Raw genomic sequence first — 25,790 nt, forward strand, 5'->3', positions numbered from 1 at the left:
GTGATGAAAGCTGCACAAATGGACGAGACGTGGTAATTTCTAAGAGCTTTGACACAATGGCTCTCTCCTGTATGGCTTCCTCAGAGGCTATTGAAATGATACTACAGGGCTGGGAGAAAGTTGATTCAGTGGATAGCATTTCCTATCTGGATTAAGGAGTCCTTTTCTTTCCATAAACTGGTAGGAAACAGGGCACTAGACCAAAGCTTTCTGAGGAGAGGGAAGGTTGACCAACAATAGATTGGGAGTCTGCTGTTTGAATTTAAACTTTCATATCAATATATGTGTGTGTGTTTATACCAATAACACACACATACATATATAAACTTATATACATAAAACTAGTCATTTAAAAAATGGACAAAAAGGGAAAAGAATAAAAAGAAAACAGGAAGTCCTGGTCACTTAAATTATGTCAGTATTAGGCAAATACCAGTACTAGGCTAATCACATAGAATTTTTTTCCCCCTCTGGCTTAAAGAAAAAGTTCATTTTCACAGTTCTGTAAGCTAGAAGTCCAAGATCAAGTCCACGCTTCCTTCTGTGGCCCCTCTCTTTGGCTTGCAGATAGCTGCCTCTTTACTGTGACCTCACATGGCCTTTCCTCTGTTCATGTGTTATATCCTAATTATTTATTTATTTATTTACTTACTTATTTATTTTTTAATCCTCACCTGAGGACATTTTTTTCATTGCTTTCGAAGGGAGAGGAAGGAAAAGAGAGAAACATCGATGTGAGAGAAACATCAACTTGATTGTCTCCTGGTACGCATCAAAACCAGGAATCAAATCTGAGTGGGAATTGAACCCGTGACCTTTTGATCTACAGGATGACACTCCAACCAACTGAGCCACACCAGCTAGGGCCTATTTTTTCTTTTTTATAATAAATTTTAATTGTTATGAAATAACCTATCTGAAACCAAACTTGCTCTTTAAATGAAAGCTAGAAAATAGAAAAAAAATAACAAAATTAGTGACACCTGTCACTAAAGCTGAGGCCACACTTAGAAAATAATATGCATTCAATTTATGTATTTACTGAGTGCTAGGTAATGAAGGGATGTAAAAAGTTTGGAAAACTCAAATGCAGAGATCTGAGGCAGCATCATAGTGAAGTCACATTTGGACTGGCTCTTGGAAAAGAAAAACATTTTATCTGATTCTAAAACTAAAACAGGTTCACTGTAGAATCTTTAGAACAGAGATTGTAGAAGAAATTCCACCACCCCAGAATAGTCACTGTTATATTTTCTTACCTTTCCTCTTTTCTTCCTGTTCTTTTTTTCTTTCTTCTCTTTCTTCCTCTCTAGCCTTCCTCTACCCCTCTCTCTATTTTATTTATAATTAGGATCTTAGACTGCTTTAACCTACTTATTTTAATTAAAATATTTTATTTATTTATTTTTAGAGAGAGGGGAAGAGAGGGAAAGAAACAACGACGTGTGGTTGCCTTTCACATGCCCACAACTGGGGACCTGGCCTACAACCCAGACATGTGCCTGACCGGGAACCGAACCAGTGAACCTTTGATTCACAGGCCAGCACTCAGTCAACTGAGCCACACCATCCAGGGCTAATCTACTTTTTAAATTTACTATTACGTTATAAACATTTTGAAGAAGTGTTTTTAAAAAATACATTAGTTCCTTATTAATAAATACTATAGGTTTTTGCAGAAAAATTATAAAATACACGCTTACAAATGAAGGAAGAAACAAGTAAAAAGAAAAAAAGTCACCTGTTATCTCAGCAAGCAGAGACAATCACTGTATACGTGTATCGGAGTATGACCTTCCAGGGTTTTTGTATGCACATAGATATAGAGCTGGTACACAGTAAGCACTCAATAAATATCTATTAAATGAAAAGAATGAGTACAAATTAAAAATATGTGTATATTTACAAAAATGGAAAATCATGCCATAATTTTTATTTTTTAATTATATTTTAGTTTATGCTATTACAGTTGTCCCATTTGTTCCCTTTGCCCCACTCCAAACAGCCCCCCACCTGCCTCAGGCAATCCCCACACCTTTGTCTGTGTCCATGGGTCATGTACATATGTTCTTTGGCTAATCTCTTCACCTTCTTTCAACCACTCTTCTCCTCCCTGCAACCCCTGCCGACAGCTGTCAGTCTATTCTATATTTCTATGCCTCTGATTCTATTTTGCTCATTAGTTTCTTTTGTTTATTAGAGTCCACATATATATGAGATCATATGGTATTTGTCTTTCATCAACTGGCTTATTTCACTTAGCATAATAGTCTCCAGGTCCGTCCATACTGTTGCAAAAGGTCAGAGTTCCTTTTTCCTTTCTGCTGCATAGTATTCCATTGTTTAATACAATAGTTTTTTGGTTTTTTTTTTAATCCACTCATCTACTGATGGGCACTTAGGCTATTTCCAGATCTTGGCTATTGTACCCAGTGCTGCCATGAACATAGGGGTGAACATATTGTTCTGAACTGGTGTTTCAGGATTTTAGGATCTATTCATACCAAACTTATTTTTTGCTTAACAATATATGGTTTCCTATACTGAGCTATATCAGTAAACACAAGTCTATACCATTACTTTTAATGATTACTTAACTGCTTGACTGTGCCATAAAGTGACATCCAACCTATTACTACTGGATAGTCACCCTGGTTGGTGAACATGAGATTAATAAGCAGAGCTGAGGCCTGAGCTGAGACTTTTCAGTGAGGAGAAAACATAATCAACAGTACAGAGGCAGGAGGTGCAGGTGGAGTTCAAAAAATTATAGTTTTACTGAAAGATTAAAATAATTATCAGACTATAAAATTAATTAAAAAGCCAGATGGGGTCATCATGTGAAGATCTCAATGTTAATAAAACCATAATTACTATCTCTCAACAATTATATTAGGTTACAAATTACAGTTTACTCATCATAGAACATTTCTGATCCTTTACTGCATTACTATGTCAGTATGCTTATTGGTATGTTTTATTAATAGTACTGATGTAAAATGCATAAACTTATACTCTGTTCTTCATGGTGTTAGGTAGCAAAGGAGAGGATATGCTGACAAGTTCATCTGGCCTTACATTGCTTAGAGCCTATTTAAACCAGCAAGACTATTCTACATTAAGTATAATATGCCATAAAACATTTGCATGATAGAACCAAACTATGTGGCAGAACAAAGAATAAGTGCAGAAAGGTTTCAGAGACAGACATACATACATATGTACATATAGGAAGGAAAGGAGGAAGAAGGTAAAGGCGGAAGGGAGGCAGGATATAGAGGAAAATAAATGGGGCCTTGTATAACAGGTAAGGTTTTCCAAAGTGCTAGGCCTTGCATGTCTTAAAAACAGGGGGATATGGAAGGCATTACTTGTACTGGGAACAGTATAGGCAAAGATGTGGAGGCCAAATGTGCACAGAACAGCTTCATATGACCATCCAGGTGAGCCTAGCTATAGTAAGTGGAGCAAGGTACTATACATGTTCTTAAGTAATAGGTTTTACAGGTTTGGTAAAAGCTGATATAAAGATTATAGAGGGAAAACAAAATTTAAAAATGTGTTTTAACTTAAACATTGTCCAAAATTACTTTTTGGGATAAAGAAGCAAAAATATAACTCCAATTGCTAATATACTTTGTGGTGGATTGGCTCGCTCTTTTTTGTTTCCACTTGTTTGTAGACCAGTTCTATAGAGCATGGAAAGTTGAAAAACTACATTTCCCAGATTCCTTTGCATCCTGGGTTCTAGATATGATTTAGAGTCCACCAATCAGAGAGCAAGGTGCTGGGGGCAAGGCCTCCATTTGGCTGGTCCAATTCTATCAGGTGAAGCAGATAGCACTGGAGCCAACAATTGTTTCTACAGATTCCTCATAATCAGATTTGGCTCAAGTGATGTGTTCCTGGAACATGTAGTTGAGACAATGAGAAACCAGCATCCTGGTTTCCCAGGTCCCTGATGGAGGCACAAGTAGCAATTTCCTTAGTGGGCCAGTTGAATGGTGGTATTGTGGTCATTAGTCCTAGAGGCCCAGCCTAGATCTGCTGTGTTATCTCTTCTAAAAACTTCATAGGCACTTAATTCCTTGTATTTAATTTTTTGGTTTAACATACATGGAAAGATTTCTGTTATACTAAACCTTGACTAATATTCTTAATTTTATTTTCCCTCCCTTTAAAACTTTTTATTATTGAAACTTCTAAACATATATAAATGTGAACAGAGTAGAATAATAAACCCCCATGTACGAAATTCAATAATTATCAATTCAAGCCAGTCTTGTTGAAATTTTACGCCCACCATCACATAGAATTATTTTAAAGCAGATGCAGATATCCTAACACTTGTAAATATTTCAGCACATCTCTCTAAAAGGTAAGAACTCTTTTTTCAAACAATACCACCATATCACTGTCAAACCTAAAAAAATAACAAGAATTCCTTAACATCACTAAATATCCAGTCACATTCACTTAATTTTTAAATTTTTATGAATCACTGCTTTTTTTTTTTTTTTCTGAAGAACTAATAAGATTATGCTCTTACTAGCTCAACTTCTGAAAATCAATCATGATAGCCAGGTCAATGGTCGTGAGAAAGTATTAGGCCTGAGGCTAATGATGGTTGTATTCTTCCTATCATCTCTTCCTATAACTGACTAAGCCTGTTTACCCACTTGGGGTCTTTGAATCACGGGGCTCTTAGATAGTAAAGATATGAATCTATGAGCTGCTTTTTCGTATTCCAAAAGACCTCAAACAGGCTAAAACTAAAATGTCAGGTAGCCTTGCTTTTAGTTAGATTGCATTAATTTGATATGATAATCTTAGTTTCTGACTGGCAATTTCATACATCTTTGAGTAATAAAAATGGAAAGTGAGTTCATAAATTAAAGTTGTAGTCAAAACCCATTAAACAGTATAGTTGAGATATGAATGTTGCACTGCCTATGAATTTATACTTCAATTAAAATAAAAGCTTAATAAATTACTTTAAATGAAGTAAAAAAAAATAAAAATAATAAAATAAAAGCTTAAAATTGATACTCAAAATCTTTGAAAACCTGAGGTCCTTGGGAAGTGGGATCTAATGAAAAATGACCTTTGGCAGTGTACAGGCTGGAAGCCAGCCAGCAATCTCAGAAGAAAAGGTGTTTTCTCTATCCTTACTCAAGCCTCACAACTTAACCAGTGCTAGTGACCACAGCTCTGCCAGGGCCCTGTATCTCCACTCCCTCCCTGAGGCTTCCCTGACAACCATGCTTAGCTCTGTATCTGGAAAGTAACCTTTTCTAGATCCATGAACTTCCACCTGCCCTTCCTCTCTTTACTGCCAATGGTCTGAACAACTTGCTTCTGCTCCCCTCACTCTCCTGAAACCATGCTAGTCCTGGCTCCACCATTTAGGAGCTGTGTGACCTTGGGCAAGTAGGTTAACTCCCCTTTGCCTCAGTTTCCTCCTCTGTAAAATGAGATAAAGTAATATCCACCTCACACAGTTATAGTGATTCCATGGTTGGGGCCATGTGTAAGCACTTACAGCAGTGCCTGGCCTGGTTCTTCTCGTAAGCTATGGCTACCCTGATTGCTACTATTGCTACTGATTCCTAATCAAGACAAGACGTTTGTTCATTGACTTTCACCAAATTGCTCCTCGACACACCGTTCTAATGTTGCTTCTTGGCCTCCTTTAGCAGCTCCCTTTCTCCTCCCTGCCTTGTGTAGGGGTGGCTCTTCTGCCCTCCATTATTCCCTTTAGGCACTCCAAATTCTTTCCTTCTTATAGTTTCAAGCATGTAGTGTCGTGTTCACCCTACAGAGCATCTTTCAGGTGTTTTTCCCTAGGTATTTTCATTTCAGAAAACTAGAATCCCTTTGTATTATGAAATAGGATCTCCTTCATAAATACCACTTGATAATAATCCCATCACTTAACACGCCACATGTTCCTTCATCTATAAAACGAGAAGGCTGGAGGGAGATGATCTCTCAGATTCCTTCCTACTCAGAAAAATTTCCACATGTTCTTTCTAGACTAGAGCTGCCCTTTGGACTTCACCTCATGGATGTCTGCCATTACCTCAAACTCCACGTGCCTAACTGGGCACGCCGCCTGACCTCACACATCAGCTTTTCTATTTTGGCTAAAGATAATGTTCATTCTCCTCATTGCTTAGCCTTGGAATCCAGCTGGATATCACTGCAATACTACCTCATATCTAATCAGCCACCAAGTCCTATCAACATGCTTTCATGGTGTCCCTTCCCTTCCTCTCATTCCTTTCAGCTCCACAATCCTGACTGTGCCTGTCACTTTCCTCCTTGCTACCTACTGATCCTTCCCCTCTCCCGTACAGGCACAGATTCTTCCTTAAATACATCTTGCACATTTCTCTTCCCTCCCTGCCAATCATAATTGCTCCTAATGTCTACAGGATAAAGTCTAATCTCTGGAACCTCAGATTCAAACATCAGATTGCTCATAAATACCGTATCTCTTTAATTTTTCTCTCCGATGAATTTCTTTCTGAACCTTCCATTCATGCAATGCATCTACTTTTATGTGGTTTTCTGCTTTGTTCACATCTTTCCCTTGGCCCTGAACATAATCCCCCACCACACCTTCCTATCAAGTCCATGGCTCTATTTCTTTCAAAGCCCAGCTTGCTTGCTTGCATGCTTTTTTTATTTTTCAAGGATGCTTTTTTAGTTTTTTCAATCTCAAACCAAACTTCTCTGTGATGTCATTCTCCAATGACCATCCTGTGATTGAGTATATATCTGTGATAACACATTATATTAAAGCAGTGGTTCTCAACTGGGGACAGTTTTGCCCCCCATCCTTTGGATGGCATTTGGCAATATCTGGAGGCATTTTGGGTCCTCAGAAGTGAGAAGGTGCTTGAAAGAGGTCAAGGATGCTACTAAACATATAATGCACAGGACAGCTGTCCACAACAGTTATCCAGCCCCAAATATCAGTAGTGCTGGGGGTACGAAGCCCTGTGTTAATGGAAGTTCACCAGAGGATAAGTATTAACCACCTCTGTTTGGGCCAGAGAGATGAACTGCTCACTTCCTTGGACAGATTGTCCCTTTGCATACTATCTTGTTCACTGTATCCAGACACCTGCTCTTCATTCCTCTTCTGTTCAGGGACCCATATGATCTTTTAAATATCTGTTATCAACATGCCCAGGCTATGATGTCTGGGAATTAATCTACCCATATCAGGTGTTTTGAAAGTATTGTGATTTCTCTAAGACAGAAAATACTGATAAACTCCAGAAGTTAATGAATTCAATCTGTAGCTTTGGAGATAGAAGGATGGACTATGTATTTTTTAAATTGAAGCTTAGTTTAATTAGAATAGTGAGTGTATTTGAGCAATGTAAATAACATTAAATTAAAAAATATTTCTCATCAACTGAAATTCACATATTTAAATAATTACTAAAAACTTAGAGAGTTGAAAACAGCCTGGAATAGTTCAGTCCTTGAGAAAATTATTTTTCTTTGCACATGTATGTTTTTGTTCCAATGATATCTCTCATCAAGGATTGCTATTGAACTAAAAACAATTAATGGCAGTTTGTTTGTTTTTGAGTACTGGCTATGACAGTTAACTCACAACAAAATATTCTAAAAAACAAACAAACAAACAAAACCAGAAGTAATAAGAATTTTAAAGCACCACAAAGTGGTACATGTAAAGAGGATCATTTATTAAAACAACAACAACAATACACATTTAAAAATATACCTTTATTTGAAAAGAAAAAACATATTATAATCCAATAGTAAGTGAAGTTAGTCCTTGAACAAGCTTTTCCCTTCTTTTCTCTGGGCCTCTGCCTTCTCACCTTAATAGAGGAATGGCAAATTAACTGATACACTCTCAAAGATCTCCCCCTGTTCTAAAATCCTCTGAATTTATGATTCTATAGACTAGTTCTATTTTTTTAAAGATTGTATTTATTTATTTTTAGAGAGAGGGGAAGGGAGGGAGAAAGAGAGGGAGAGAAATGTCAATGTGTGGTTACATCTCATGTGCCCTCATCTGGGGACCTGGCCTGCAACCCAGGCATGTGCCCTGACTGGGAATGGAATGGGCAACCCTTAGGTTCGCAGGCTGGCACTCAATCCACTGAACCACACCAGCCAGGGCAAGAACAGACTGACAGAGGGGGGGGGGGCCCTAGGGGGCTAGGTAAACAAAGTGAAAGGATTAAGCAAAAAAAACAAAACACAACTCATAGACACAGACAACAGTATGGTGATTACCAGCAGGAAAGGGCAGGGTGGGGAGGTAGAAGAGGGCAAAGGGGGATAAATGGTGATGAAAGGAGACTTGACTTGGGGTGGTGAATGAAGTTAGGGCCCAGATAAGCAAGAAAAATGAATGAAGCAGATTGGGCGTAAGGGACAAGAGAATATGTGTCTCATCTATGTCAATAGAAAAAAGCCAGTTCTTTTGATTTTTTTCAAGGAATGCTAGAAATCCAGATTTTTAAATGAAATCCTGATATTTAAATGTTGACAACTAATTCCAAACAATTTTGAAAGAAAGCATAGGTCACACAAAATACACCCACAGGCTTCCTTTGGTTCTACAACTACCAGTTTGCAACCTAAACAAAACCAGTGCAATGCAGCAAACTCAACTTTTTCTCTGTACTCTGTCCTGTCCCGCTTCATCTCAGAGCCTTTTCCCCTGTACCTTGGGCCATGGCCTATCCCTCTCCTTATGCTTTTCATTGTCTCTTTCCTTTCCAGTCTTCTTCATCACTCCTAAGAGATGGAAACTGAGATCCACACATTAAATCTTTATGCGGCCCTGGCTGTATCACTGGGCACGTTTCTATGCCTGAGGAAATTCAGGTTATAAATCGTAACCTGAGGCTGTGGCTCCGTGATGTCAACAACTGGTTGGTTTAGTTGAAGTCACGGGAAAAGTCATCATGATTTCACGTTTCTAAGCCTTTATCAAATACCATACGGAGGTCTTCATTTAATTTCTGATTTTGTTTTGTTCGCTTTTAATCCTAAACCACTGTATATTATAATTATCCCTGGTGTATGTTTTTTTGTTTTGTTTTGTTTTGTTTGTTTTTTGTAATTTCCATACCTGGCCAACTAAATCTGAATTTCTGGAAATGGTCTAGGCATTCATAGCCCTTTAAAAGACCCCAGTTAAGACCAATGTGAAGTCACAGTTGAAAATCACTAATCTAAACCCATCTTCTAAATGTCAGTGGTGTGTTTAAGGTTCTGTTCTCATTGTATCTCTATAAGTCTGTGAGTTAGGTGGCTCAGACACTATTTTTAGCATTAGACCAGTGATTTTCCACCCACATGACCAAGAATTTTTAAAACATGCGATACCTGACTATTTAGTCAGGGCCACTGACCTCTTTTTCTTTAGAATGTCAAATTAAAAAAATGACAACAGCCAACACAACAGCAGCCGTTCAGTGTGAATGAAGCAAAATTATACCAGTTTTTAAAATCATTTTGGCAAAATATATAATATATATTTTGGTGTGCTGCATAATGCTTCTATGTACCATGAAATGAAAAAGGTTGAAAATTTATGCATTAGACAGATGAGAATATGAGGTACAAAAATGTTAAATGAGTTGTCCAAGTGTACCCAGCTAGTTATTGGCAAAGACGCATTGTAATTTCCCTAGAGGCAGCATTCTTTGATGGCAACCTCGGGGCCTGCAAAGTTTCCCCAAACCATGGGGCATTCCTAATCACTAAATTCCTTTACTGTTTGATAGTAGTTTAACACATAGGTGGTCACTAGAAAACCAATTAATATAATGTGATCAATTACAGAAACAAGTATAACAATGTCTTAAGTTAGGGTCAGTGTTACAAGGTGTGTTTTTCTGAAGTCTATGATGTAGTTTTGAATGTGTTTATTTACTTGCACATACTTCCCCAACTCTACCTCCACCTTTCACAGATGCATGTCTCCCAGAGCCTGAAAAGATTCAGGTAGTTTTCATCAAGATGTTATTTTCAGAGGACTTCTGGCCAAGATGGAGGCATAAGTACCCTCCACAACAATAAGAAATACAAGTATCTCAAAACTAAAAACAACTAGAACTACCAGAAAACTGAACTGCATGGAAGTTCAACAAACAAAGATATAAAAAAGAAATACTCATCCAGACAGGTAGCAGTGGTGGTGGCAGAAAGGCAGTGACAGTGGCCAGCCAGCAGAAAGAGCAGTCACACATTATAAGAGTCAGAAGGGACACCCGGGGAGCACTCCCAGCCCCAGACCAGACCACGCAGCTCACAGCTCCAGCTGCGGGGAAAATAAAGCCTCATTGCTTCTGACTGTGAAAACCATGGGGTAGGGTGGCAGTGAAAGAAACTGCAGGTCTCTCAGCAAAGTCTGTTTGTTTAGAGGGTCCCCATAGTCCTAGAATATCTGCTAACCCACCCACTCTGGGAACCACAACCAGGGGAAGAGTTGGAGGGACACCAGTCCCATACGGGACTAGAAAAGGCATGAGTGCTGAGCAAGTGGCATTGTTCCTTCTCTGACCCCTCCCCCACATACAGTGCCACAACGTGGTGAAACGAGTCATCCCACACTAACAAATACATAAGGCTCTGCCCCCTACCACATAACAAGTGCAGCAGCTCTACTTAATACACAGAGGCAAACACATGAGGCTGTCAAATTGCGGAGACAGAGAAGCATGGTCCAAAAGAGGGTGCAGATCAATGTTCCAGTGGGAGAACTAAGTGATGAGGAGATAGCCAACTAACAGAAACAGAATTCAAAACACTCGTGATAATAATGCTCACAGACTTGACAGACATGTTTGAGTACAACAACTGCATAAGGGAAGAAGTGAAGGCTATACTAAGTAAAACAAAGGAAAATCCACACAAAACCAATGGTGAAAGGAAGGAAGCTGGGGTTCAAATCAATGATTTGGAACACAAGGAAGAAATAAACAGTCAACCAGTACAGAATGAAGAAACAAGAATTGAAAAAAAAAATTAGGAGGGGCTTAGGAACCTCTGGGACAACTTTAAATGTACCAAAATCCTAATCATAGGGGTGCCAAAAGAAGAGGAAGAACAAGAAATCAAAAACTTATTTGAAAAAATAATGAAGGAAACTTTCCTAATTTGGCAAAGGAAATAGACATACAAGTCCAAGAAGCACAGAGTCCCAAACAAGCTAGACCCAAGTAGGACCACACCAAGACTCATCATCATTAAAATGCCAAAAGTTAAAGATAAAGAGAGAATCTTAAAAGCAGCAAGAGAAAAGAAGAGAGTTACCTACAAAGGGGTCCTTATAAGACTATCAGCTGATTTCTCAAAAGAAACTTTGCAGGCAAGAAGGGACTGGCAAGAAGTATTCAAAGTGATGAAAAGCAAGGACTTACAACCTAGATTATTCTATCCAGCAAAGCTATCATTTAGAATGGAAGGACAGATAAAGTGCTTTCCAGACAAGGTAAAGCTAAAGGAGTTCATAATCACCAAGCCATTACTATATGAAATGTTAAAGGGACTTATTTAAGAAAAAGAGGGTGAAAACTATGAACATTAAAATGACAACAAACTCAGAACTATCAACAACAGAATCTAAAAAATAAAAATAAAAACAAACTAAGCAAACAACCAGACTAGGAACAGAATCATAGGTATGGGGATCATTTGGAAGGTTATCAACTCGGAGCAGGAAGGGGAAGAAATGGGGAAATGGTGTAGGGATTAAGAAGCATAATTGGTAGGTACAAAATAGGCAAAGGGATGTTAATTAAGAATAGTATAGAAAAGAGAAAAGAAGCCAAAGAACATATAACACAACCCAAAGGACATGAACTAAGAGGGGTGGGACTACTGGAGGGAAGGCGGGTACTGGGCAGAAGGGAGAAAAGGGAAAAAAACAGCATAATCAATAAAATATACTTTAAAAAAGGATTATTTTCAGAAAAGTATTTTTAAATGGTTACATAGTCATAGAATATCATAGGTAAGGGGAATTTTACTGATCAACTTCCCCCGCTCTCTCACTATGGTACGTGAGAAACCTGAAGTTCCTTTTAATTCAATATATATGGAGTGCTAACACTATACCAAGCACTTCACATCCATTATCTTGATTAAATTTTCAGGATAACTCAACAAGATGGGTACCACTATTGCCACCACCAACAACAACAACATCATTATTCCCATTAAACAAATGAAACAAACAAACAAACAAACAAAACTCCTGAGATTTAAAAATGCTAAACAACTTACCCAAAGTCTGTCTGTTGGCTGGTAAGTTAAGAACTAATATAGTCAGTCCTTGGTATCCTAAGAGGAATTGTTCCAGGATCCATGTAGGTACTAAAATCCATAGAAGCTGAAGCTCCTTATATATATTGGGTTGGCCAAAAAGTTCTTTATTTTTTTTCCCATACAATGGCTTTACTAGTGATTGTCTTTAATTTCATTCAAAACAATTTTGTTAGATTGTATTGTGACAGCAGTCATATCGGTATTCATTTTTAAAAAACTTATCAAAATTGGTGAATTTTTGTACAGCCAATTTAATATTGAAGATGGAAGAAAAATGCAACATTTTTGGTGTATTAATCATGCTTTATTATTTCAAGAAAGGTAAAAACAGAACTGAAATGCAAAAAAAGATTTGTGCAGTTTATGGAGAAGGTGCTGTGACTGATTGAACATATCAGAAGTGGTTTGCAAAGTTTCTTGGTACTATTGACATTTTGGCCAAATAATTCTTTGCTGTGGGGCTGTCTCATGCATTGGAAGATGTTTAGCATCTTCCACTAGAAACCAATAGCGGGAGATAGCTGACATACTCAAAATATCCAGATCAATAAAGTTATGGATGAAAATGAAAAATGTATCTTTTATTTTATAGATAAAAACAATGGATTTTTTTGCCAACTCAATATAATGGTGTAGTATTTGTATATAACCTAAGCACATCTTCCCATTTACTTTAAATCACCTATAGATCACTTATAATACCTGAAACAATGTGATATGTAAATAGTTGTTATACTGTATTGTTTAGAAAATAATGACAAGAAAATAGCCTTACATGTTCAGCACAGATGGAACCATGGTAGGCCTCACTACATAGTATAGGTTGGCAACAGTGTAAGATTAAAAAAAAAATTTGTTTTGATCTCTGGTTGGTTGAATCCAGGGCTGCAGAACCCTCAGATACCAAGGGCTGACTGTATTTACATTTGACTCAAAGCCAATGGCCTTATCCCCCACCTCGCATTACCTGGAGTGACATTAGTGCAATTGGTAAAAGGTAAACAATCTTTACAGAAATGCTAAAAGATGAACACTTATTCAAAGAGAGAGAAGATTGACATTTGAGCTAGGCCTTCAGGAATATATAGAATTTCAGTAGGCATTCCAGTCTGGAATCAACACATATTGAATCAGAAAAGTGACAGGGAGGGAACAGGGTGAACTGGGACAAAGAAATGGAGAGAGGAGAGGAGTCAAATTGTGGAGGGTGGTCCTGAGTGCCTGGTTTTAATCCTCACTGGAGGACATTTTTTCAGTGCTTTTAGAGACTGAGAATTATCCATGCAAGAGAGAAGCATCAGTCCTTTAACTGGTTATCTCCCATAGCGCCTGGGATTGTATGCACTGGACCTGGGACTGAAACCGCAGCCTAGGTATTGTGCCATGACTGGGAATTGAACCCACAACCTTTTGCTTATGGCATGACCCTCCAACTCATCCACACTGGCCAGGGCTTGGTTAAGGAATTTATACTTTAATTGTAGACAATGGGAACCCACTGGAGGTTTTTAGAAGCAAGGTCATCTAAAATGCAAACTGTTTTTTAGAAATAGAGATCTCATGGACATGTCTATATTGAATTAGGGGAGCTTGGTATGGAGGAGACCAACTAGAAGCTGTTACACTCATCAATTAGCTACCTCACTCTTAACCACGTGTTGCACTTGCATTTTCCTCCCTTGAGTGCTGGTTTCTTCAGGGTACCTCCATGTCTGTTTCATGATTCTTGTATCCCACACCCTACTTAAATTGCCATATCTAGATCAGGTGACAGGGACTTGAACTTGGACAGTGGGACTGGGGATGAGAAGACAGGTTCAGGGGCATTGGCAAGGGCCTGGTAACTGCTCAGAAGTGAGGAGAGAGTAAGAGAGAAAGAGAAGCAGAGTAGAGAAAGAATGATGCTTCAACTTAGGAGAAAGGGAACAAATAATGAAATGTAGAAAGGAAAGGATGTTCAGCAGTAACATAAAGAAGTGAATGAGATGGAACTTGGCCAAGATATCAATCCAATGGGATTCATCCAACGGGATTAAGCAGCTACTCTGCTGGACATTAGGGGAACAATGATGAGTAAGATTGTTTTGCTTTAAAGTGTATATCATTCAGAGAGAGGAAAAGAAAAGACCTAGCAGTAGCCTTCTAATCTCAGGACAAATGTCACCCTCTCACACAGGCTCTCCTAGAGAGTTAGCTACCTCAAGCACCCTCCCCCACCACATGACCTTGTTTTATTTCTTCATTGCACTAATACATATCTGAAATTCATTTATATATGCATTTATTGTCTCCCACGAGAGCAGAAGCAGAAAGTGGATCTTGTGAGTTGCTGCCTGCCACAAAATAAGTCCCTAAGTAGGAAGTGTTTATTGACTATGTTAATAAATTTTTTTAAGTGAATAAACCTCACGAAGATTAAGACCTCAAACCAAACGAGGGGGGTATACAGATGCTTAAGGCTACACACTGAGAACTGAAGTGACTGAGGTTAGGGCTGAGCCAAAATCCAGGAGGACCCACAAGAGACCAGTGCCCCAATCCGACCGTTTCCCATGGGTTTTAGGGGTCCCAACCCTGCGTGAGATGTTTAACAATGAGGGCAGCCAGCCACCTAGTTCAGGTTTTCTTTCCGTTGTCTTTCTGATGTCAGAAAAGAGCACAGGTTGCTGCACAGTTTCTTCCATCAATGAGACAAATTACAGCCTTGCTGGGCTCTGCAGCCTGCAAACCACAAATTTAGTCTTTCCTCCCCATTCCATTAAAAACTTTTAAACCCACCGCGGAAATGTCAAATCCATAAACACCATTTCCCAGCTCTGGAGTCTTTTTTACTCTTACTACATACATCACCATGGATTCGTCTGAGCAAGAACGTGATCCTAGGGCAGTTAGGTTTCCACTCGAGAAACAGTGCAATGAAATCAGGGTCTGCGCCGCAGAGCGAGATACAAAGGACTTTCCACTTTAGCACCACCCTCCCCAGCCCAAGACACCCTGTGAAAGGCACCCGAAACGCCCTGACGCTGTTACCGCGAAATTCTTTTTGCCGCCATATGCACTTCCACCTCCCACCCCTCCCCATCCGCTTCCCACAGCGCCGGGCCCCTCGGCACCGGGCGACAAGCACTAGGGCGGTCGAGTGCCCCTTCCCCCGCCCCTGCACTGACGTGGCTTAAAGGCCTTTTGTGGCCACATCTTTGGGGGACGTGAGCGAGGTGCCGGGATGTGGAGAGGAGGTGGAGTGGAGGCAAGGGCAGTTCCAACACGGACCCCGCGCAAGCAGTGGCCCTTTGTTCCACTATCCCGGCTCCCAGAACAGCACTTACCTCTTTCTCCCCTTCTTGATTTCGGAAAGAACCTCTTTAGGACGGGAAAGGACAGAGAGTCACTGCTAGCATCCGTTAGAAATCCACCCCCAACCCGCAGTCCTACTCCTCCTCTCCTTTACTGAGATGCGGGCAGAGCCCGAGGAAGGGGCAGCAAACATGCTCAGGTTTACTTGTGCTCCGCGGCCAGTCCTTGAGACGCAGCCGGCTGCACGCACACCCCCGGGGGCATCACACGCTCTCCTCTGGGCCCTACGGACACAGTAAATTGCCCCAAACGCCCAGGACCCAAACACTCCTGGGCATGCGGTCGCGCCCTCACGTGGGCTGAGCTCTCGGGGCAGACCCGCGTAGTCCCTGACTCCCGTATAATTTAACCAGGGCGAGTGCCACACGCTGCCACCATGAAAATAGAACCAAAAAGTAAGCCACAGCCGACGCGAAGGTGAAATCAGGGGCCTCTGAGCCTCCATACGGTGCCGCGTGACTTCGGAACAACAGGGGACCCAGACTTTTCCTTTCCCAAAAGCAAAATACAAACGCATTGGGCACAGCCACGCACCCCTTCCTTTCAGGCCTGCACCGATGACTTCTGCGTTACCGCCTCCTCCGCGCACATCTCCAAGACCCCTTTCCTCCCGCCACAGCCCCCTCAGCTCTCCCGAGTCAGGAAAATCATCCTACCTCGGGCAATAAAGGGAAAAGTGTCAAAAGAAGGGACGCCAAGGTGTCCGCCCTTCCAGATTTTCCCACCGGGCCGTGAGATGTCCTTTGTGTCAAGGTCTGGCTGCCCCAGCAGGTAAAACGTGGCCTCCACCTGAGAGGGCTGGCGGGAGCTTGGTGTGGCGTGGCAGACTTCGGAGTAAGGTGAAGGGCGGAGGTTGTCTGCGACCTTCAGGAAGAGTGGCGTGGCCTCCCGAGCCCGAGCTCCTCTGGCTCCCCTCCTCCTTTCGGGGCGGACTGCATCAGAGTCACCCTCTTCTCCCCCCACCCACTTTCTGCCCATCAGCCTCACACTTACTGCGACACGCTAGGGCGCTGAGGGTCTCGAATCGTAGTCTTTCTCTTACTGCGGGGGCGCAACGCCTGTGCGCATCCATGGCTCATGAAGGTTTAACGAGAAAAGTCAAGCCATCCCTCCCTCCTCCACCGCGCGTCTGCTCGTTAACCAAAGCTGAGTGTCACTGAGCAGTGCCGTCACATGGTGTCTCTGCTGGCGGCCGCGCCTGCTGTCTCCTTCGCGCCGTTCGCTGAGGATCCAGTGACCGCGGCTGGCGGAGATTGAGCATCAGGCAGGGGGTGAGGGAGGGGTTGAGAGAGGGGTTGCGGGGTATGCGTACGCCCGGCACACTGAGGGTGGCAGCAGGAGCAGAGGCTTCGCGCAGCCCGAACACCTGCCCCACGCCCCCCTGGGGTCCGGCAGCGAGCCCAGAACCGGGCTGCTGTGGCGGCTGGAGGCTGGGAACTCTTGGGGATGGAAGGGGGCGGCTAGGAAGGCGCAGGCGGAAGAAACGAGGGCTGTTCCCTGGGGGTGGGAGGTGGGGACGCATATTGGGGTACGCCAGAGTCCAGCCAGGCGGCGGGGGAGAAGGGAGTTGCATTGTGGGAAGGGCGCAGAGTGAGGATGGCCGCGGAGTGGCTGGCCCTCGCGCAGCCCGTGGAGCCGCTGTCAGCACCTGGAGCTGCGGGAGGCGATGGAGAGGTATATTGTTTCCGGCCACAGCACCAAGACCGCCTAGGCTGGCAGGAAGGGGACCGAAGTGGCTCAGGAAGCAGGGCACTCGGGCACCTTTGGAAAGCCTTTGTCTCTAACCCGCAGTGGGAGGGGCCTCCCCTCTTCCGGAACCTGCAGCCGCAGACCTCATCAGTCCTCCCCAGATCTGTGCTTTGGATCTTGGTTTTGGGGAGTGGGTGTGACAGGACCTGAATGATTTGCTGAGCTTGGAGCGCGCTCCTGCCTGGGCACGAAGAGGCCAGCTTGTCCCCAGCCTGGATACCCGACGTGATTCTGCCCCGCGGGCTGGATGCGTTGGGGTTAACTGAGCAGGAGCACTCCAAATCCGGGCCGCAGTGCGAGCAAGGGATGGAGGGGACTGGATGACTGGTCCCGTTTCTTTTTCTTTTGCGTACTCTTTGTTTCAGCCCTTTTTAGTTGACTGGACATTTGCAGGGGAGTTATGTGTCCTTAAAATGGCGACAGGAAATCCCACCTGCTTGTCAGCCAATTAGACTGTCATTATAGTGCGAATTTGCGGAGTGGAAACTAGCTTTTCATTGACAAGAATGGTTCAGTCTTTGTGTTCCATAAAAACAGGAAAGGGAAGATGAATCATAATTCAAAAATTAATCTACCTGGAGTGTTTCAAGCCGGCAGACTGAGTAGTCACTGTGATGGAGTGGCTATCGCCTTTTTTTTTTTTTTAATTGCTGCTGCAAAAGCGAGGGGGACAACCAAATTTCACAATACTCATAACTGACTATGATCCTCATTCCCATTGAATGGTAGTAAATGCTCTTCTTTAATTCAACAATGGCTTCCTGAGAAATCTATTTAGGAGGAATGCTCTTGAATAAAACTTAAGCAACTGAACAGTGCCAACAGAAGGGGGTAAAATGACGAGCGGCCTAGGTCAGACAGACCTGCAAGCAAATTCTGCCTCTGACAGTTATTGCTTCTTTCACCCACTTTTGTCCTAGCTGTTTCCTCATTATATTAAAAAGGGTTAATAGTACCCACATCATAGTAGAATTCTACAGGTTAACAAGAAGTTGGTTCTTCCCTGGCCCCCTCCTTCCTAGAGACAGCTCATTTCGTATAAAAATTACTAACTTTAAACAGTGTGCATCTTGTCTGGCTGGCACCATAACTCTTACGAAAAAAGGTAAGAAGTCCAAACAGGCAAAGTAAGTAAACTGTGAACACAGCTCCATAGGCCTGTTGAAATGTTTACCTTATTAAGCAGAATGTATATTCACCAATGTTTGTTGGGAGAGCTTATATTTTGATTACAGTTTTAACTTGCTAGTATCAATGCACCAAAAAACAAAACAAAACAAAAAAACTGCAGTTCCTAGCATTCTTTAAATGGAACTCAATAGTGATGATTTGAGCTTCTATTCTTTGCCAGCTACTGTACTAAGCACTTTAGATACAAATTTTATCTAATTTAATCCTTTCCACCAATTAGGTATTATCCTCTTTGTATAAACAAGAAAGCAGGTGCAAAGTGGCTATATTGACCATGTTCACTTAAGACTAAGTAGTGAAAGGGGAAGTAAGGGAAGTGATTCCCATTCAGGTCTCAGTTCAAAATGTTCATGTTTAGTCTTGACCATGATGCTATAACCATTTGCAGCTAGACACTCTTGGGCCTAAATTTACAAAGATCTTCACCACCCACCACCCCTTACTGTTGCTGTGCGGAAGAATTGGGGGAAAGGAGGGAAGAGGTAGTGTTTAGGACAAGAAACTTCAATGTGAGTTTTTCTCCAGGACTACTTGTAGGTGAAACTTCTTTTCAAAACAAGTAGCTCAGCACCTAAATCTAATTACTGTTTCAAATGGGGGCAGAGGGTGTCATGATGAGAATTGTTCAGTGTGTTTACTGAGAGACGGGCAACAGAATAAGCACTTTACAGATGGTCTCTCATTTAATCCTCACAATGTTCCTAAGAAATACAGATCATCCTAATCCCTGATTCAGAGGGTAAGGAATTTATCCCAAGTTCATACAGCTCTAATTGGCACATCTAGGTTTTGAATCCAGAGCTGACTCAGACGCTGATTCTCTATACCTGGATCTAAAATGTTCCCTGATGCTGGGTGGAAAATGTAAAGGGATTAAGAAGTACAAAGTGGTAATTATGAAATAGTCCCAGGGATGTACAGTACAGTATAGGGAATGAGTCAATAATATGGTACTAACTATATATGGTGCCAGGTGGGTTCTTGAATATTAGGTGGGTCACTTTTTTAAAGCATATGATTGTCCTACCACTATGCTGTACACCTGAAATGAAAACAAAATAATATTGATTTGTTCCAAATTACTAAACAGTTATTTCGGTGTCCATTGTGAAAATTCCTCCTCTTCTCCCCTCAGTTGTGGTGCCTCCTTATATATATGGTTGTACTCCTGATCCAACCTGTCTGATGATCTGTCCATTCTTTTATTAACTATTTATTAGATCTTTGTTGTGTATTAAATATATTCTAGGGCACAAATCTATTCATATTTTTCTTAGCTACTGTACCTGTTTACCATTTGGGGTGAATTTTAGGATCAATACTAAATCAATAAAACAAAAACACTAGGATTAGACTATTGTTATACCTGTAAATAGATTTAAACACATGCACAAAACATTTATAACAAAAAACACCAAATATCTAAGCATTCCCTTGACAAAGAGTGTGTAGGCTCTCTTTCTATAATTTTTAAAGTATAAAATTTCACTTATATTGTAATGAAGATTTGAATACATTGATAAATATACCATTCAGTCTGGAGATAGCAATTTTTCCTAAATTAACTTATAGAAAATTACCTTGGCACATAAAATTCTTTTTTTAAATAAAAGATTTATTATGCTAACCATTCACAGCTAAAGCAGTCATTTTTAGGTAAATGACATTTCTATATTAAGAAAGCAAAAAGTAAGACCTCATGTGCTTAAGTTTTAAACAGTCACAACATAGTGGTTCACATTCTTAATCTATAGGTAAACATAAAAGACACAACTGATGTTTCCTGTATAGAGTAGGAGAGAATCTTGGTCTAGGCTGCCAAAATTATTTTTAAGTAGCAACCAGTTAGGTATCTGTCACAGATTGGGTTCCCTGGTAAACAATTTGAGACTGAGATTAATGAACAGAAAGTTTATTGGAGGTGCTCTAGGGATCCACACTTGAGGAAGGGAGGAAACAATATTAAGGAAGAGAGAGAAGTTGGGCTATGACATTGCCTTAGTGAAGACCTCAGCTAACTTCACAGGGAGCTTTGAGTCTGTGAGACTTCTTAGTCTTGAGTTATGATGAGGGACCAGACATTTTACCCCCATATTGACCAGTCATTAGATGGGAAGAGAATATGACCTTGGGTCAATCAACTTTCTGTAGCTGAGATACTTCTATTATAGAGCAGAGAAACAAGGGCATCTGTCAGCAGCAATTTTAGCAGCAGTCCTAAAGAGGAACATAGACAGTGTCCTACAGTGTCCTCTTTCATATAAACTTTAAGTAGTCTTTATAATTTCCACATCATATATCAATGTATACTCATTAAAGTAAATGTTAAAGCAGAAAATTCTTGAGAGAATTATTTTTACACACAGCCTAGCGTATTTCATGTTATAAGCAGATAAGAAATATAAAAGAAAGGATTCTAGGGTTCTCATTGTTCTGACTTCTCTGAATCTTGGACATGAAAAAACTAGGATGGAAGAATTTGAATCTCATTTTCTTTGCTTTCCCCTCACTTCTCTAGTGAAGCAGCGACTTTTTTTTTTTTTTTTTTTTTTTAAGCCTGGGGGAATAGCAAGGGATCAAAGTATACCATACATCCTTGAACAGAGAGTAGCTGTTTGTTAATAGTAACCTATCCACATAAAGAAAAAGAGCTAGCACTGGCCATGTAGCTCAGCTGGTTAGAGCATTGTCATGATGCACAAAGGTTTGGTCCCCTGTTAGCACACATACAAGAATCAACCAAGAATTCCAGTCAAGATGGTGCTGTAGACAGACATGGCTTGGCTCTTCGCACAGAATCACATCAAAATTACAACTGAAGGATAGAATAACCATCATTCAGAACCATCAGAAATTGAGTTGAATGGAAGTCTGACAAGTACAGAATTAAAGAAACCACATCCATCCAGACTGGTAGGAGGGGCAGAGACATGGAACAAGCTGGGCCCACACCCAAGTGTGGTAGATAAAAATTTGGGAGGAATATCTTGGGATCAAGGAGCCCCAGTCCCACACCAGGCCCCCCAGCCCAGGGTTCTAGTGACAGGAATATAAGTCCCCACAACTTCTGCCTGCAAAAAACAGTGGGGATTGAATCAGTGGAAGAAACTACCGGATCCCCAAGAACTTTCTCTTAAAGAACCCACACACAGACTCATCTATTCAGACTCACTCCCTCTGAGCTTCAGCACTGGGGTAGCAACTTGAAAGGCACCAGTGGTACAGAGGGAGAAAGTGAAGTGTCTGGCATCAAGGTGAGCAGAGGCCATTGTCTCTTTTCTAAACCCTCCCTGCACAGAGCTGGCAAACTGGTGCCATATCTAACATTCCTTGACCCACCTTGGAGATCCCCAGAGACTCTGCCCCACCCACTAACAGGCTCACCAAAGCTACTTTACCATACGAATGGCTGATCTTGGCTCATGCCTCACACTTCCTAAATCCTATCAAACAAGCAACAACTTGCCTCAGTGAGCCCAAGGCCTAGCCCTAGCAGCAGCCAGTCTAGATTCACAGCTTGGCTTTGCCTGGGAATCTCCAAGCCCAGCACAAGTAGCAGCCATCTCAATTGATTTTATAGCTTAGGCAGAGTGGCCCTAGGCAAAACACAGGTGGGGGCTGACCTTGGCCTGCACTATCCAGAAAACCCCAGGGTCAGTGTATCCAGTGGACAACTACAGACCACATCAGAGCGCCACCATTCTGCCCCTGCACAACTGATCCACCATGGAGGGCGGAGGTTGGTGGTCAGTGGTCACAGCCAGCCCTTGTAGCTGACTGGCCTGGGTAAATCCCTCACATTGATCTGCCAACAGCACCCAAGGCTCAAATACATTAGGAGAGTGCACTCAGCTCACATGAAAGACATACCCCGAGTACCCAGCTTGGCTGATAGGAGGAGGCTGTGCCACTAGGCTCTATAGGACATCTACTAATTTAGGCTACACTACCAAGACACTGAAGTCAAAGCAGCTCTATCTAATATATAGAAACAAACACAGGGAGTCTGCAAAAGTGAGGAGGCAAAGAAACATGGCTCAAATGAAAGAATAGAAAAAGCTAACAGAAATGGAGATAAGCAATCTCTCAGATGCAGAGTTCAAAACATTGGTTATAAGAATGCTCAAGGAATTAGTGAGGATCTCAACAGCATAAAAAAGATCCAGTCAGACACAAAGTATACACTAATTGAAATAAAAAACAATTTACAGGGAAACAACAGTAGAGTGGATAAAGCAGAGAATCAAATCAATGATTTGGAACATAAGGAACCAAAAAGCAACCAATCAGAAAAACAAGAAAAATAAATTTTAAAAAATGAGGATAGTTTAAGTATCCTCTGGGACAACTTCCAGAGGTTCAACATTTGCATCATAGGGGTTCGAGAAGGAGAAGAGAACGAGAAATAAATTGGAAAGCTATTTGAAAAAATAAGAAAGAAAACTTCCCTAATTTGATAAGAAAATTGACATGCAAATCCAGGAAGCGCAGATGGTCCCAAACAAGATTGATGAAAGAGGCCCGCTCCAAGACACATCATTATTAAAATCCCAAAGGTTAAAGATAAAGAAAGAATCTTAAAAGCAGCAAGAGAAAAGAAGTTAGTAATGTACAGGGGGAGCTTCCATAAGACTGTCAGATGATTTCTCAAAAAAAAAACTTTGCAGGCTAGAAGGGACTGTCAAGAAATATTCAAAGTCATGAAAAGCAGGGACTGATAGTCAAGATTGCTCTACCCAGCAAATCTATCATTTAGAACCACAGGCAGATAAAGAGCTTCCCAGGCAAGAAAAAACTAAAAGAGTTCATTATCAACAAAGCATTATTATATGAAAGATTAAAAGGGACTTATTTAATAAAAATAAGAAGATCAAAACTATGAACAATAAAGTGTCAAAAATATAAATCTACAAACAATTGAATCTAAAAAACAAACTAAGAAAACAAAAAGAACAAAGACAGAATCTTTGATACAAAGAGCATTTTGATGGTTTTCAGCTGGGAGGGGGCCATGGGGGAATGGGTGAAGTGGTGAGGGGATTAAAAAGTACAAATGGGTAGTTACAGAATAGCCATGGGGATGTAAAGTACAGTATAGGAAATGGAGTAGCTGAAGAACTTATACGCATGACCCATGGACATGAACAATAGTGGGGGGATTGCCTGAGGGAGGCAGTGGTGCTGGGTAGAGGGGGGACAAAAGGGGAAAAATCAGTACAACTGTAAGAGCATAATCAATAAAATATAAAAAATGAAAAAGCCAAACAACAACAACAAGAAAGAATCAATCAATGAATACATAAATAAGCATAACAACAAATTGGTGTTTATCACTCTCCCACCCCTTTCCACTCACTCCAAAAGTAATAAACACATTTTTTAAAAAGACAATATCTCATTTTCTCACCTTTATGAAGTGAGGTTGGGGGGTGAGGGGACAAAGCAAGTAGAGGTAGAAGAGAGAATGAAGAACACACAGACACGTGGTTGCTGAGGAAGATTGCGGGGGTGGGGGGGAACAGAAGGAAAAGGACTCAACACTTTTTGTGCATGTATCCGGGTCTTGTGTTTGCATGTCGCCTGTGTTGCCATCCCAGCAAACTTTGAGGCAGATACTATTATCCTTAATTTTCAGAGGGAGCATTTGAAGGGTAGAGAGGAGATGTAACTTAGTAAAGATTTCACAGGCAGTAGCTAAACTAGAATTGAAAATCTTATTTGTCTGCTTTCTATTTCTATTATCAGAGAAGGAAAACTCTGACTCCAAAAAACCTCCACTGCCTTGCGGCATACCTCTTCAGGGGAAAGGCTAAGGGAGTAAACTCCGACAGAAAATCCGGAGCCGGAGTCCCTAAGGCGGTTTGACGTTGTAGTCAACACCGGCAACTCCTGCGGCGCACCTGAAGCCAAGCTGTATTGACTCCGTCTTTCCCTTGGACCCTTCAGCTGCGAAGAGAGGGGGGGTCTGCTGCATGGGCAACAGCAGACCCTCCATATCACCCTGCCCAGGCTCTGTAGCTTCAGCTTCACTGGAGAGGACACTCCAGCGTCATCGCAAGATGTCGATTCAACACGGGAGGAGACAGATACCGTGTCACTCCCGAGTCGGACTGCACAGCCATTCTCGGCGGTGCAGATAGACTCTTAAGAAGCTACACCATCGTCTCTCGAGACGGACGGCTGCCGACGACGACGATTTCTATTGTGTGCTGTACATATGAGGGACAGAATGGGAGAAAACAGTTAGAAATCATCCCTTCATTTTAGCATAACTCATTAAAAAAAATCCTCACTTGAGGATATGTTTACTGATTTGAGAGAGAGAGGAAAGAAGAGAGAGAGAGAGAGAGAGAAATATTGATGTGAGAAAGAAACATCAATACACCCACACACACCCCAGTCAGGGATTGAACTACAACCTAGGTATATGCCTTAACTGGGTATCAAACCCACAACACTTTGGTGATTGGGATAACACTCCAACCAACTGAGCCGCCCTGCCAGGGCAGCATAACTCACTTTTATCATTCAGTAATTTAATGAACATTTGTTGAGTGCTTACCAGGCACTTTACTATTTGTAGGGATTAAAGAGATGAGATTTACTCATGAAGATTGACTGAGTTTATCAGTCCCATTACTTATTAGGTGTTGGTTTTGCCATTTTGTTCCTATGTAAGTGTCAAAGTAACTGAAGTAGTTATCCAATCAATTCCTTTGATAGCTTGACCAAGTTATCTAAGTGCATGTCAAGCTGGCATTTGAAAGACATTAAAAACATAGAGTATGCCCTACGGTGGATTTTTGAAGATGAAAGGAGGATACGCTGGTGTCCCTTTTCCAATAGAGGCAAAATATAAGAATGGAGTGTAAGGGGAGTAAAAAGGTGAGGTAAGAGTGGCATTCCCAAGTTGTTTGTTGACTTTAATGAAGAACCTAAAATAGTAAGTTAGATGCCATTTATTTTTTATTTTGTTAGAGGGTCCTGATTATAACAAGCATGGATTTTGCTAATAAATATACCCAAATCTACTTTTATTCACATGCAAGATGCATGTGTGGGCAAGTGACTCCACCTCCTTAATCTTGAGTATCTTCAGTTGCAAAGCAGGGATGGTAATAGTACCTATCTCATTGGATTGTTGTTTGGACTACGTGAGATAC

At 41.2% G+C, this 25,790-nt stretch overlaps 1 protein-coding gene across 3 annotated transcripts in view; it reads right to left on the reverse strand.

The window, feature by feature from the left end:
- The window catches only part of SLC38A1 (solute carrier family 38 member 1), a 61,477-nt gene extending 44,546 nt beyond the window's left edge, over positions 1–16,931 (reverse strand). The window contains exons 1-2 of one of the 3 annotated variants that reach the window (XM_090273044.1): positions 16,681–16,931; positions 1,742–1,857 (exon numbers count right to left, since the gene is read on the reverse strand). The gene's annotated coding sequence lies outside the window, so the exon portion shown is untranslated. Of the gene's footprint in view, positions 1–1,741; positions 1,858–15,659; positions 15,897–16,343; positions 16,584–16,680 lie in introns of those variants that run through there. The other 2 variants (XM_090273043.1, XM_090273045.1) reach the window with 2 other exon arrangements.
- Between the last annotated feature and the right edge of the window lie 8,859 nt (positions 16,932–25,790).

Source organism: Furipterus horrens, unplaced genomic scaffold (assembly GCF_987537825.1).
Source record: "Furipterus horrens unplaced genomic scaffold, mFurHor1.1.pri manual_scaffold_4, whole genome shotgun sequence".
In the NCBI taxonomy this organism is placed as follows: Eukaryota; Metazoa; Chordata; class Mammalia; order Chiroptera; family Furipteridae; genus Furipterus; species Furipterus horrens.